This window comes from Vombatus ursinus, unplaced genomic scaffold (genome assembly GCF_900497805.2).
Source record: "Vombatus ursinus unplaced genomic scaffold, bare-nosed wombat genome assembly UNPS02014789.1, whole genome shotgun sequence".
NCBI lineage: Eukaryota > Metazoa > Chordata > Mammalia > Diprotodontia > Vombatidae > Vombatus > Vombatus ursinus.
This window is the reverse complement of record NW_020954567.1, coordinates 18,547,023-18,562,348: the sequence shown is the minus strand read 5'-3', so window position 1 is coordinate 18,562,348 and position 15,326 is coordinate 18,547,023. Positions and strand designations below refer to the sequence as shown.

The window sequence follows — 15,326 nt, the reverse complement described above, 5'->3', positions numbered from 1 at the left end:
TACTCCCAGGTTGAAGCTCTGCAAAGTGGGCCTGTGATCAGTTTTTCCTTCTGAAATCCTAAGTCGATGGCTATATAGAAGCAATATAGGTTGGTGATTAAAGGGAGAAAAGGTAACACAAGAACAGTAACTTGAGGTCCTATTGGTCACCTACAGCCTGGGTTGCCGACCGCACAGATGTCTCCTGAGAAGCATCAACAGCAGTGTTCTCTTGAGCATGAATTCTGACCTTCTTTTATTATTATTAGCCTGGGCCACGGGTTTCATCAAGGGACTTCCAATTATACCTCCAACATTACTAAAGACATTCCTCAGGTGAAGTCTAATTTCTACCCTCGCAGCAACTAAAAATGATAGAATTAGGAGCTATATGAGACTGGGCTTTTGTTGTGTTTCCAAGTTAATAATACCAAATAGCCTTAATGTTTATTGCCTCTATCAGTCCCTAATACATACATATTACCTTCTCCCATTATAACATGCTCCCTGCCATACCAGCACCATTTTTGAGGGCAAAGGCTTAAGATTAGAAACCTTCAATGGTGATGGGGGAGGGAGAGGAACCACTACGACCTGAGTAAGACAACCAGTCTAAGCACCCCTTAGAGTTTTTCTTGTTTCTTGCCCCCACTAGACCACTCCCCCAACCCAAGTCTCAGCACTTCAATGTATTAACTAGAGAAAATAAGTAAGTGAGCTGAATTTATGCATACATTGAAAATCTTTCTGGAAATGTGAACAAAAACTTCCTTTTCTATGTGATAGAAATTGATACACTATGATTCATAGTAGTGCAGAGTGAATAGAGTGTTGGGTCTGAAGTGAGGAAGATCTGAATTCAAAATCAGTCTCAGATACTTACTAGCAGTGTGACTGGGCAAGTCACTCAACCTCTACTTTAGTTTCTTCCATTGTAAACTGGGGATAGTAACAGCAGCAACCTCAAGAGTTGTTGTGAGGGTCAAATGCGATAATATTTGTAAAGTGCTTGGCACATTGTAGGCACTTTATAAATGTTCACTCTCTCCCCTTCCCAAATGAAGATTATAGGTAAATAATACTGTTATCAGCATTACCTCCCTAGAGAGGTAGTCTTAGGATGGGCTCCTTCCAAACAGGAAGGCAGAGCCTTAGGACCACATCCTGCCTAGCCTGCTCCCCCCTCCCTGTGCCCAGGCCTGTTCTCTTACCTCTATTATTGCCTGAAGTACTTGGGAAGCAAGGACTTACTCCATAGCAAGTGGATGGGCAGAAATCTAAGTCAGTCCACCAGTCTTCAAAAGAATTGATCTGTATTCTAAATGACAAGCTTGGACATCCCCTCTCCCACTGTAACATAAATAGGCTTTTCAATGTAAAGCTTTTTAACATGCCTTGGGAATAGCACCACATCTGCAGTTATTGGAACAAAATGTCAGATTCTCCCAGGCACCCACCCAGACTGGTCCCAGGGTTAAACCTTCCCTGCTGTCTTCCCCTTCATTCAAACATTTACTCAGATTGAGCCTGTAAGCTCTGGAGTAAGAAAGAAATGGAAACTGCATATTAAACTCCAGAGAACTGTCCAGGAAACATGGTAATAATCACAATGTTAGGAGAGCTTAGCAGAACTGGTTACTGAGGCCTCAATGGAAGATATTCTGGTCCCTTAGGTAGAAGTAGAAGGAAGAGAATAAAGGAATCTCTAAGTGTCCCGTTTTTAAAAGTGCTCAATTTTCCTGACCATATAAATCCACTTTTAGACTAGACAGGAATCAAGGAAGAAGGCTTTCTTCCTGGGGCTTACTGGGGGGTGTGGGAAGGTGGGTGGGTGGGGGGTTGGAAATAAAACTTGTTGCTGCTGTAAGGTCTGCTAAAAATCCACTGTGGATGGGTTTCAGTCATCTAAAAGCATGCTCCAGAAGCAGCATTCTCCTTTAAATGGTCCAGATAGTGAAGATTTCTGTTTTATTCATTTTACTGTTAGAATGTAACCATTTCTTCTTAAAAGTTTTATTTTATAATGTTATTCTGGGATAGTATGGAAATAGACCTTTTCACTTACAAAACACTCAGGATTACAAAGCACTTTCTGATCTCATAACCCTCGGAAAGGTATGAAAGTGGTATTTAGTGCATAAACAAGTACAATAATTTATATTTGTAAAATTACAGGAACTGCCAAATTTACTGTTGGAGCCAAATATCGTCATCTTTGAGGGACAGTATGATATAACGGAAACAGCTGGATTGGAAGTGGGAAATTGTTGTGGTTGTTCAGTTGTTTAGTTGTGTCTGACTCTTCATGACCCCATCCCCATACTATGTGGTCCATGGGGTTTTCTTGGCAAAGATACTGAAGTGGTTGGCCATTTCCTTCTCCAGTGGATTAAGGCAAAAAGAGGCTAAATGACTTGCCCAGGGTCACAAAGTTAAGAGTCTGAGGTCACACTTGAACAGTCTTCCTGACTTCAGGCCCAGTGCTCTATCCACTGAGCTATCTAGCTGCCTCAGAGTTGGGAAGACTAGAGTCCAAATCCTGTCTCTGACATATACTGGCTGTCTGCTTAACCTGCTTTTGCATAGTAGATTTTAATCTCCACCCATAGAGTTCCTTACCACATCACAGTTGGGGTCCAAAAAAAAAAAAAAGAAAGAAAAAAGATCATTTATATACTTCATGTAGCTTAATCTGATCCTACTAGGAATACTGAGAAGTTACAAAGAAAAATTAGACATTGTTAGGAATTAGGAAGTGGGGGGGGGAAACCACCTCCCTAACAATCAGAGCTATTGCAAAGAGGAATGGGCTACCTTAGGAGGAAGTGGTAGTGGATGGGTTCCCTCTTACTAGTAATCTTAAAGCAAAAGCTAAATGACCGCCAGTAAATGCTGCGGAAGGAATTTTTGTCAAGGGATGGGCTGGATTACATAGTTTCCGAGGTCTCTTTGGATTCTATGATTCTGTGACCTTCAAAAATAGGAGGCACAAGAGTGATTATCCTGGGGGCAGGTGTGAACGGCTCAAGATGTGTGGTTCCAGCTGTGGGTTAGCAAAGGTGGGGAAGAGACCTGGGCAGGGATTTCTTTTGAACTCAATGGTTCAGTTTTTAAATATTTGCAGGCCCTGGAGAAAGGAAAACATTCAAGAACGCAGAGCTGTCAAATGAGTCCTCACTGAGGGTTCAGGTCTTTAAGGCCCCTACAACTGCTTCCTTTATCTTTAAGTTTTGCTGGCTACACAGGCTCACTAAAGACCCAGCACAGTGCCTGGCACATAGTAGGTACTTCATGTTTACTGACTGAATGACCGGTAGACTTGGCACGAAGTCTCTTTTTGGGACTCATAGGATTACTGAGTTAGAACTGGATAGAACTTTAAGCCTCATTTAGTCCAGGGGTGCTTAACCTTTTGGTGTCATGGGCTCCTTTGGCAGACCCCTTCTCAGAATGATGTTTTAAAATACATAAAATACAATACATAGGATCAGAAAGGAAACCAATTATATTGAAATATAATTACCAAACATTATTTTTAAAAAACCAAGTTAAACTGAGGTTAAGAACCCTTGATCTAGCATGAGCTCCTTGAGAGCTAGCAGGTAGCCATTTAACAAATTTTCACTGACTCACTGGCTATTCCAACCCCCTCATGTTCCAGATGAAGATACTGAAGTCCGACGTGACTTGCCTAAAGTCACAGAGTGAGTGAGTGGCAGACAGCCAGAGTTCAAATCCAAGTTCTTTGACTCAAAATCCAAGGTCATTTCCATTGTATCATGATTCATCTGACTCCTAAACTATTGTAGAACTAAAATAACTGACACTGGCCCCAATGAACAACTGACACATTTCCCTTAGACCATTTATAGGCTACACCTGTTTCACTGCACTAAGGATGAGTCATCCTTATACACACCTTCCCTAGGGAACTATTCACTAGAAATCAATGCAACAAAAGCTTCTTAAACCCCTACTAGACCCAAGGTACAACGCTAGGCACCAGAGGATACAAAATGAAATAAGATACAGCCTCTATCTTTGAGAAACGTTCGGTACAGTTGAGGGGAACCAGAAGGTAGAGAAGACAAAGCCACATAACTAAAACAGAAGTCTGGCATGAAAGATTTAAGGGCCAGATAACATAGTGAGAATCAAGGACAATGTAGCATCAGAGATGAGCACTGAAGGAAGAGAACAATTTCAGTTGGTAGAGATGTGTGCAGGGGAAGAGGGGAATAGTACACCAGACAAAGGGGGCAGTGTGCATGGAGGTGAGGAAGTTGAAATTGGGAGGATGAGACCAGAGAATAGTGAGTAAACCTGTTTTTCTGGAATGCAGAGTGCATGAAGAAGAGTAGCATAAGATAAAGAAATGTAGGCTGAAACCATACTAAGTAGGGGAACACACAGCAACTCTAAATGAGCTGAGTATGTGGACCTAGCTGAACTGCACCCCAGGATGTTGAAAGAACCTGAGCCTAATAGAGAGTCTTACATGTAGAAGGCATTTAAAAATGTTTGCTGAATTGAACTGAGATGATATCTGTTGGTGATCATTGAGAAACTGCAAGAAAAGGAAGAGATGATAGAAGACCGGAAACAAGAAAAAACTTCCAGTTTTTAAAGGCTGGGAGAAAGGTATTTTGCAAACTACAGTCCAATGAGCTTGACATTGATTCTGTATAAAATTCTACAATGAATTATTAAATAGCTGATTTTCTAAACACTTTGAAAAAGATATGGTGGTCACTAGAAGTCAGTTTAAGTGCTCTAAAAACAAGTCAAGACAGTTGAACCTTATTTCTTTTTTTTTTTGGACAAGATTATGTCTGGTAGAGCAGGCGAACATAGACACAATGTATTTGGTGTTCAGTAAGGCACTTGACAAAGCTTCTCATAATATCTTTGTCTAGTTTGGTAGATCAAGAATTAATCATGGAAGCAGATCCAGAGTAAGGATAGGTGCTTGCTGCTCTCCTGGAATTGGGAAAAGCTGTTTCTGTGGTTTCTTCCAAATCTAATAGGCCAGGACTAACTTGGCCCTATTCTGTTCAACACTCTTATCGATGATTCTGAAGAAGACGTTGATACACTTATCACAGTTTGTGGATGCAGGAACTTGGGAAGAATCTATTAGCTGACAGAATCAAAACCTTCCCCTAGCCCCCAAACATCTTGACAGGCTAGAATGATGAGCCAAATCTAACAAAATGAAATTTAATGGGAATAAATTTAAAGTTCTGAACTGAGGTTAAACAAATACATTATACAAGCATAATATGGGAAAGGTAAATCTAGATACATGTAAAAATAAGTTACTGGGTATTTCAACAGACAAATTCTATGAACCAATAGTATGATACGACTGTAGATGAGATTTTAGGCAATATTAATGGAGTGTATAGCAGCTAGCTAGCATTTATATAGAGCTTTAAGATTTGCACTGCTAGTGTCAAGAGGCTAAATTTGAGCCCAGGCCTCCCCTAACACCAAATCCGGTGATTTTTCGAGTATACCATTCTGCTTCTCTGGAAGAAATGATGTAGAAGGATAATTAGGAATTAATAATCTTATGTGGGTTCAAAAAATAAAACTTCCCAAGTACAAAATGGGGAAGGCATGGCTAGATTGCAGTTTGTCTGAAAAAAATCTGGGTGTTTCAGCTGGCAATACGATCAATAGAAGCTGACTATGCGATTTTGATAGCTAAGAAAATGAAAGCAAATCTTATACTGCATTAAAAGTCCAGGGAGCTAAGAGTTCTGCTGTATTCTTGCCCCATCTGAAGGTATCGTGTTCAGTTCCGGGCCTCCCACTTGAGGAAGAACTCGAGTTGGAGAGCAACCAAAGGAGGGTAAAGGGTCTCAATAATATTAGGTAATCATAGCTAGCATTTCTATACTACTTACTATGTGCCAGGAATTATGCTAAATGCTTTACAAGAATTATCTCACTTGATCCTCACAATAACCCTTCGAGGTAGATGCTGTTATTATCCTCACTCTACAGTTGAGGAAACTGAGGCAAACAATGGTTAAAAGATTTGCCCAAGGTCACACAGCTAGTAAGTGTCTGAGGCTGAATTTGAACTCAGGTCTTCCTGACTCCAGGCCCAGGGCTCTATCCAGTCTGAGATTTAGGTGACTCATGTCCTTAGAGCTTTGTTTAAGTATTTGGGGATATTTAGCCTGAAAAAGAGAAGACTTGGGGGAGGGGGGTGAAAGATGTCAAGACAGCTGGATTTAAATATCTTAAGGGCTGTAAGGTGGAAGCAAGATTATATTTGTCCTACTTGGCCCCAGGAGGCAGAAGTAGAAACGATGAATAAAAGCTGCAAAGAAGAATAGTACTGCCTCATATGCAAAGAAAATCCTAATAATCTGAGCTATCTAAAAGTAGAGTATGCTACCTTAGAAAGTAGCAGTTTCACTAAGATCTTCAAATGATCAATTGTCAAGATATTCTGTAGTTTCCTGTCTGGATTGAACTAGATGACCTCTGGAGTCCCTTAACTCTGAGATCTCGTGTGGGAATGGGGAAGGGTTGAAAGGGACCCATCTATCTAGTACCAGAAGATACTCAGCCACCCTAGGAGGTCTACCAAGACTGCTACCAAATCTCTAGGCTAGGTTTGTTAACAATGATATAGCAGCAACATCAAAAACTCTGTAAAAACACAAACTCTGGCAATAAACTTCCCATGGTAGGTATAGAAAATATATCCATTTGTTATTTTGACAGACACACCTAGTCTGCCTTCCTGTATCCTATTTTGCAGAGGCAAATGTGGCTGTGGTTTATGTAAGTTATAAAAAGGATACAAGTTTATTAGTATAAAAATCCAAGAATATATATCTTGCTGCCTTGCTCTTCTCAATCTTTTAAAACTACTTGGCTCTAAGACTAGGTGACCTGACTTCCAGCGTTAGGAGAGTGTATCCCACTTCAATAGCATCTGTCCCATTTTGTTATTAATAACTAGAACTTTAGGCTACAAATGCCTTTGCCTTGTTCCTAGTCTGAGACAATAATCAACTAAGACAACCATTGTAATTAACTATTTAAAGAAAAAGAAAAAGAAAAAGAGGAAGCGCAAGCCAAGATCTGAAGACTGGCTTTGGCTTTATACAAGCGAAAAGAAATCGACAAAATATAGGAAGTCTATGTTCTAAGAGCAAAGGAAACAAAGGGAATTTCAGTTCAGGTTAGATTCAAAGATTATTTTTGAGGTAGACAAAGCCTCACAGTTAGTTCATCTTGTCAGACAAATGAACTGAAGCTCAGAGTTTAAATGAATTTTCCAAGATTACGCTGCTTAGATGCAGCCTCCTACAGTGGAAGTTGCCGGTGAAGCTGGGATTCAAATTCCAGCTGCCACACTTACTAGATATGTGACTGTGGGCAAACCTCTGTTTCCTTCTCTGAAAAAAAGATGAGAGGTCATCTATAGCTCCTTCTCCAGAGGGTTGTAGTGAAGATAAATTAGACAATGTATTTTAAAGCATTTTGTAAGCCTTAAAGTCCAACTTGCAGTCTATCAGGCTTAGGGAAGTCACTGCTGCTTTATGGAGCAATAGCTAAGAATTACAAAAGAATGGTAATCATCTTTTTAAATGTCCACAAATTACAAATTCTTCACCCATCCAATGAATGATGTGGCTGGCTCGGCTATAGCAAGCATTATCTTTTAAATAATCTCATGACTTGATGCTGCCCTTTGTCACCATCCTGAAATTTATTTATGTACCAAACTATATCTAGGCTATTCAATGCAATAAACATTTAGTAAGAGCATAGTTTTCCAATTTATAGTCTTAAAGAGTTGCCTGAGGGGGGCACTGAGAGGCTTTCCCAGGGTCACAGGGCCAATTTGTGTCAACTGATCAATAAAAAGCACTTAGTAAACACCTGCTATGTACCAGGCACTGTGCTAAGTGTTGGGGATACAAAAAGAGGCAAAAGACAGTCCCTGCCTTGACAAATCCTTACATTCATCTTTAGCAGCAACCTTTTGCTTCTATTCTAACAGGGACTGGTCCATCACACCCAGAAAGGACGCCCTAAATGCAATGCGTGCTTGCATCTACTATATCCTTCCTTTTTTAAGTTCTGCCTAACTCTGAAAACTATCGGCATGACAAAAAAACAGACCAAAGGAATGCGACTGCAAAATAATCCTTACCACAGGCCTTTAGGTGCTTCCAGCTAATGCCCCACGGCCAGATGGGGCAAAGCGGCACAGTGACAGGATAGATGAGTTGGGACCAAAAAATCCTCCAGCGAAAACGACAGTAAGATGCTCTAGTGGAAAGTGGGGAGGTGGGGCGGGGGGGCTGTGGGGCGCAGGAAGCCTCTAGGGGCAATGGGAAGTAAAAAAACCTGAACCCACTAAAATAAAAAGAGCGGCTCTGTCATTCGCAAGGCGCACGGGCGCATCCTCAGGTGCGGCCCACCTCCAGCAGCCCGGGCGCATCCCCCACCCCGCACCCCCCGCTGGGCCGAGCACACCCTCCTCGTAACTGACCAGAGCCGCGGCTGGCCGGGCAGCGGCACGCGTCGGTCCCCGGCGCGGGTCCCAGCACGCATGCCAGCCTGAGCCTCTCCCGCCAGGACCTGCTCGGGCCGGGGCACGGCGGGCACCCGCTCCCCGGCGAGGTCAAGGCCGGGGGCTGCCCCGGGCGCCCGGGAGTCCGGGATGGCGCCCCGGCGGGACGGCGGCCACGCAGCCAGCGCAGCCCCGGGAGCGGGGTAGGGCTCTCAGCCTGGGTCCCGTCCCGAGGCAGGGCCGCAGGGGTCGCGGCGCCCCACGGCCCCGGCCCCGGTCCCTCCCACCCCGCCCCGGCTCACCTGCCTGCCCCGCCGGCCCTAGTCCCGATCCATGGCCGCCCGCCCGGCGCGGCCTCGCCTTCTCGGAGAGGGCCCGCCCGCGCTCGCCGGCCGCCCGCGCTCACCGCCCTCTGCGCCCGCGGCCGCGGCCGCCGCTCGTGCTCAGCCCCAGCCGGGCCATCCCCGGCCCCCTGGTCCCCGCGCCCGCCGTCCCCACACCGTCCCTCCCTCCCCCTCCGCGGGCCCGGCGATGGTAGCGTCCTAGCGTCACGCCTCTCTCGAAGCCAATCAGAGAGAGCCGGTGTCGCCCCTTCTCCTCCCCCGGCCCCCTCCCCATCTAGGCCTCCCGTGGGCGGGGCCGCTTGATCTCCCAACGGCTCCCAGGCTCCTCCCCCAGAGCCCCGCCCCCGCTGCTCATTAACCATTAACTCCTTCTCTTCCGCGCCGAGCCGCGCTTAACCTTCTCGGCTCCGGCCTCCCTGGTGGAATCCTCGTGGGCCTTCCCTCCGCTGCGTGGCACTACTTCTTCACCTCCCTCTGCCCCGCGCGAGTCCCGCGAGTCTCAGGCCACGTTCTCCTGAGTGTCTTGAACAGCGCGCTGGGCACCCGCGCCCGCCTGCCCCCACCCTGGTCCAGCCTTCGATCTCCAGTTATCCCCGGCACCCAGGCGGTACCTTAGCAGGCCCTTCCACTTCTGCCTCCGTAGTAATAATAATATAATTTTAATAATAATTCTTTATTGACATTATCATGGTAACACCTGGTATTTATGGGGCTCTTTCCAGATTTCATGCGCTTTGCAGCCTTAGTAATTGTAATAATAATAGTTACAGTAGTCATTCTATTACTGACATTATCATAGTAACATTTGGCATTTATGGAGCACTTTCCAGATGTCGTGCACTTTGAAGCCTTAATGATTGTAATAATAATACTGTTATATTAGTAATTTTATTGTTGGTATTTTAATAGTAACGTTTGGCATTTATGGAGCACTTTCCATATTTCATGAACTTTGCAGCCTTAGGAATAGTAAGAATAATATTGTTATATTAGTAATAATGTTATTGACGTTATTATAGTAAATTTGGCATTTATGGGGCACTTTCCAGATCTCATGCCCAGCCCTGTGGGTTGGGGTAGGTGTTATCACCATTTTACAGATGGGGAAGCTGAGACTCAGGAAGGTACAGCAACCAGTCTCTGGTGGCACAGCCAGTTAGGGGTGGGATTTCAACGCAGGACTTTCTGACTTTTGAAAGGACTTTCTGAGGTATTTCCACTACAAGTGACTGCCTCTTTCGTCCCCCATGCAGCTTGTGGCCTGGGCTGACCACACATGTAGAGTGTATAGGAAGGGTAGAGGGTGATTGGGAATCAATGAAGACTACTACACAATCCTGTGTTACTCAAAGACCAGTGTACCCAGTACACAGTAGGTGATTAACGCATGTTTATTGATTGAAATACATGGTGAGCATGGAACTGACATGGGGGGAGGGGGATTTGAAAGGTAATGTGTGAGTTTTCAGCAACTCATCTGTAATTTATAGTCTTAGGAAGACGCCTTGGGCACTGAAAAGTGAAGTGACAACCAGTTAAGCTTTAGAAGCAGCATCTGAACCCAGTTCTTCCTGACTCCAAGGAGTCTTTGTATCAGCTAAACTGCCTCTCCTGTAGGATAAACAACAAAAAAGATATTACCAGATAAATGTAGGTGCAGAAAAAGTGGTGGACAGGGTGGTGTAGGGTATACTGTTGGTACCTAATGAATGCTTAGAGGGTAAGAGGAAGGCCTCCAGTACCTGGAGTGACCACTTGGGTAGGATTTATGAGAGGCAATCTACTTACCTGAGCTTCCTTTTCTTCCTCATCCCACATCCTCTCCTTTGCTCCAGTATGTGATGAACAGGTGGCCCTTTTTCTTGCCAACCAAGGCTAACCCATCCACTTGTGTACTTGATCCCGTCCTCTTCTGTCTCTTCTGAGAATTTGCTCCAGGGAAAAACCTCCAGCTCCAACTTTTGATCTGTCTGTCTATCTCTGTCTATCTGTCTGTCTGTCTGTCTCTCTCTCTCTCTTTCTCTTTCTCTCTGTCTCCTCCCCCTCTTTCCTCTTTTCTCTCTCCCTTTCTCTTCCATCTCTTTGTCTCTCTTCTAGATATCTCTCTTCCTCTTTCCCTCTCCCTCCCTCCCTTTCTCTCTTCTTTTCTCTGTCCCTTTCTCTTCCATCTCTGTCTCTTCCCTTCTATATCTCTCTTCCTCTTTCCCTCTCCCTCCCCCTTTCTTTCCCCTTTTCTTTCTTTTCCATCTCTCTTTGTCCCTCTCCTATCTCTCTTCCCTTCCATCTCTCTCTCTTCCTCTTTCTCTTTTTTCCTCCTCTTCCTTCTTTCTCTCCCCCACCCCATACCCCCCTTCTTTCTCTCTGTCTCTCCTATCTTTAATCTTTCCCTAGCTATTGGCTCCTGCCCACTACCTGCAAACATACCTAGATCTCCCCATCTTTTAAAAAACAAAATAAAATAAACCCTTGAATTAATCCACCCATCTCCTCGAGCTATTTTTCCAACATCCTTCTCTTTCACAGTTGAATTCCTAGAAAAGGCTATCTAGGGTTTCTGCTTTCCATTTCCTATCCTCCCACAGATTTCTCAGGTCCTTGCAATCTGGTTCCCAACCTCACCTCTCAATTGAAACAACCCCAAAGTTACCAGTAATTCTAGGGCCTTTTGGCAGAGAAGACTTCTGGACTTCTCTGTAGAGTTTAGTTCTATTGACCACCCTTTCCAGCTTGACATTTTATCTTCCATCTGTGGCCAATATGTCAATAAACTTCTCTAGATTTAGGGAGTCTGGAACTCAGGTTATATGCATGCAGTCTATCACCAACCCCTTACTGGGAGCCAAATACACTAATAATCATATTACCAAAAAAAAATGGTAACAGTCATGGGGTAAATGGGGCTTTTTCCCACTCTGTTGACATGGGAGAAGTTGATTCCCTCCACAGCAGCCACGTTTCTTGCATCTCACCTCTCAGTCTTTCTGTGGTCTGTGTTGCTATGCTAAGCAATGACCCCTAGACTGCCACTACCAGGGTTATGCTGCTATGGCACCCCTTTCACGGAGCTGGACTGCTCTCACACAAGCCGTAGAGGACATGATTGCACTTATGGTCAGACTGGTCTCTGCATACCACTCTCCACTCACATCTTCCCCAGCCTTCTACCAGAATTTGCCTCAGGTACAAGAATTCCTAATTACAGCTCTGTAAATGAGACTATGGAAAAGAGATTAGAAAGGTACAGCATACTCCAAGATTTCAGAACAGAGAGTGATCACTTTCATTTAGAAAAGGCTTTCCATACATCATTAATCGTGCATTATATGCCCAGCATCAACCTGAGCGCTGAAGGGGTATTTTAAAAAATTCTATATGAAACCAGGTCCTTGTATTTAAGAAGCTTACAATATAGTTAAGAAACAGAACATGAATATATTTTAACATTTCAATAGCTCTGTGATCTCACTGATCTGAGTGCTCCCAAAAATGGTACAATCATAACCTAAGACTTCTCACATTCAATAGTAATAACATAACAGGCCAGTATATGATTAAATGCCAAAGATCTATCTAAAAACAAGTGATGTAAGCAATAGTTTTACTATGTATAGTTATAAAGTTTTTGTAGATAATAAAACCTGAATTCAAATCCAGCCTCAGATACTTACTAGCTGTGAGGCCTTGACCAAGTCACTTAACTTGTGTCTGCTTCAGTTTCCTCAGCTGTAAAATAGGGATAATAATAACACCTGCTTTACAGAGCTGATGTAAGGATCAAATGAGATCATATTTGTAAAAATCTTAGCAGTGTCTGGCACAGAGTCTGGCACTTCATAAATGCTAATTTTCTTCCTTCCAATGGATGACATAAAATGAATGATACTTAGAAGAACTCTACAAAGTTCCCTTACTGATATCGACAGCAATTCAAAAGTGCTTAGTCTGATTAGCCACACTAGAAAAACAAAGTGGATGAAAAATATACATTGTACAGAATATGACATGAAGTTGGAGAGAGAGGTCAAGGAATTGATTCTTCAGTATAAATATATTTATTTAGAAACAGCAATATGGTACAGTGGGGAAAGGACTAGAATTAGATTCAGAAGGCTTGGATTTGAATCCCAGTTCTGCCGCTTACCATCTGTGGGACAAGTAACTTGACTTCCCTGGACCTTGATTTCTTCATCTAGAAAAAAAGGAGGTTGGAAATGATGACCTCTATTTCCCATCCAGGTCTAAATCTATGATTCTATGATTTTGGACAGGTGCTGTAGAAAATAAATAATAAGCTGAGGTCAGAATTCTGTAGATGTGAGAATGGCTGGCATTTGGGAATCACCAATTATATAGTAATGTGGCATAGTGGATAGTAGATGATTTTATCTATCCATCAACAAGCATTTATTAAGCACTTACTGGGTGCTGGAGTGCTGTTAAATGTCTCAGTGCCACAAAAGTCTGCCTCTTAAACACAAATGACCTCATAGCATGCTACTTGACTGTGAATCAGTCTTCTTTACCTGAACTAACAGAATGGCCTCTCTGGAGACCGGGAGACCAAGGCTTCCTGCCTGCCTCCAGTCCCCTTCATTCTCTAATCTGTCTTCCACAAAGATGCCCAAATAATCTTCCTAAATCAAAGATCTGACTGAGTCACTCCCCTGCTCCCGAATCTTCAGTGGCTTCCTATGGCCTTTAGAATAAAATGCAAATGCCTCTGCCTAGCACTTAAGACTCAAAAATCTGACTCCAATTTGTCTTTCCAGCCTTATCTTCCATTGCATCTCTATGTTTGCACTCGGCGTTCAGATGAATTAGCCATTCCAGACATTTCTAGACTTCAAGATTCCACCACCCAGCTCCACCCATGTATTTGCACAAGCTGTCCCTTTGGATACCTAGAATTGTTACCTCCTCACTGCCACCTTTCAGAATAAAGGCTCAGTTCCAGGACCTTGAAGCCTTTCCTGAAGCTCTCCCCTCAAATAACTTTGTATTAACTTAGTTGTTTCTGTGAACCAACTCCTCCAGTGTAAGGCAGTGTGGCAGAGGAGATAGAAGGCTGACTTTGGAATCAGGAAGACCTGAATTCAAGACCTGCCTTTTCCCTGTTGTTGAGGGCATCAGATCTTTCAATCTCACATGTTCACATGTCACCTTCAGTGTCACTCTCAACTCTTCGCTCTCCCTTATCTCACATATTCAGTACATTGCTGAATCTCGTTTCTAACTTCATAACATTTCTTGTATAAATTCCCCTTCTTTCCACTCACACAGCTACCACTTAGTGCAGGCCCTCATCACCTCCCACCTGGACTATTGCAATACCCTCCTATTTGGTCTTCCTGCCCTCAAGACTCTTCCTACTTCCCATCCTCCATATTATTTCGGCAGTTGCCAAAGAAATGTTTCTTAAAGTCCAGGTCTGATCAGATTATTCTCACCCTTTTACTCATGAGACCAACCTAGACCTGAGTCACTGGAAGATAAACTCAGATAAACTGAGGCCTGGGAAAGACTTAATTTAGAAAGGCTAAGGTCACCCACTATATCCCTGGCCACTGCCAATCGTCTTGACTTATGTCTTGCCACTGGACTTAGATGACTGGAGGATAGAGTGAGGCTGATGACTGCACAGCTCTCTCTCACTTAAATCCAAATCACCAGGAAATCAAGACATCAAGAGATGAGACTCTTGTGATGTCATTGGTCCTCTTCAAGAAGAAAGGACAACAGCAACAGTAACAACAACAAGAAGAAATCTCTTACTTCTAGAATCAAATATAAAGTCTTCTGTTTGCCTTTTAAAGTGTCATGCCCTGGCCCTTTCCCATCTTCCCAGTCTTCTTACACATTACTCTCTTCCGTGCTCTCTAGAATCCAGCCAGTGCCTTGGACAAGACACCTACTTTTATGCTGGCAGACCTCCGCACCTGGAATGCTCTCCCTCCTCACATCAGACTTGAAGAATCCCTGGTTTCCTTTAAGACTCAGTTCAAATGCCACCTTCCATAGCCAGCCTTTCCTGGTCCCTACCCAGCTGCAGGTGTTTTCCCTCTAAGGTAGTCACTTTGCTCTGCTATCTCTTTATCTTGTATATACTGATTTATGTACATATTGTCCACTCCATTAGAATGTAACTCCTTGAGGGCAGGGACTATTTTCAATTTTTCTATGTATCTGCCCTCCCCCCATGTGTGGCATATGTTTAGCACATGGTAGGTGTTTAATAAATACCTTTTTTGATTGGTCAGTTGATATAAACTGGCCTTGTACCCCTAAGAAAGCCTCTCAGTGGGAAACAGTTTTCAGAATTGGGAATTGAGAAACCCTTGTTGATCTGTATTTATGAAGAGTTTCCTCACCAGGAGTTCCCTACAGGAATGAAAATACTAATCTGAACAACAGTTCCCTAGGTAGAAGATAAACCCCCAGGAGGTGAAGCACTGTTT

General features: G+C 43.6%; 1 protein-coding gene across 2 annotated transcripts in view; it reads right to left on the bottom strand.

Moving 5' to 3' along the window:
• FAM20B (FAM20B, glycosaminoglycan xylosylkinase) overlaps positions 1-8,907 on the bottom strand; it is a 37,444-nt gene extending 28,537 nt beyond the window's left edge. The window contains exon 1 of one of the 2 annotated variants that reach the window (XM_027868489.1): positions 8,830-8,907. The gene's annotated coding sequence lies outside the window, so the exon portion shown is untranslated. Of the gene's footprint in view, positions 1-8,164; positions 8,231-8,829 lie in introns of those variants that run through there. The other variant, XM_027868490.1, reaches the window with a different exon arrangement.
• Positions 8,908-15,326: the final 6,419 nt, after the last annotated feature.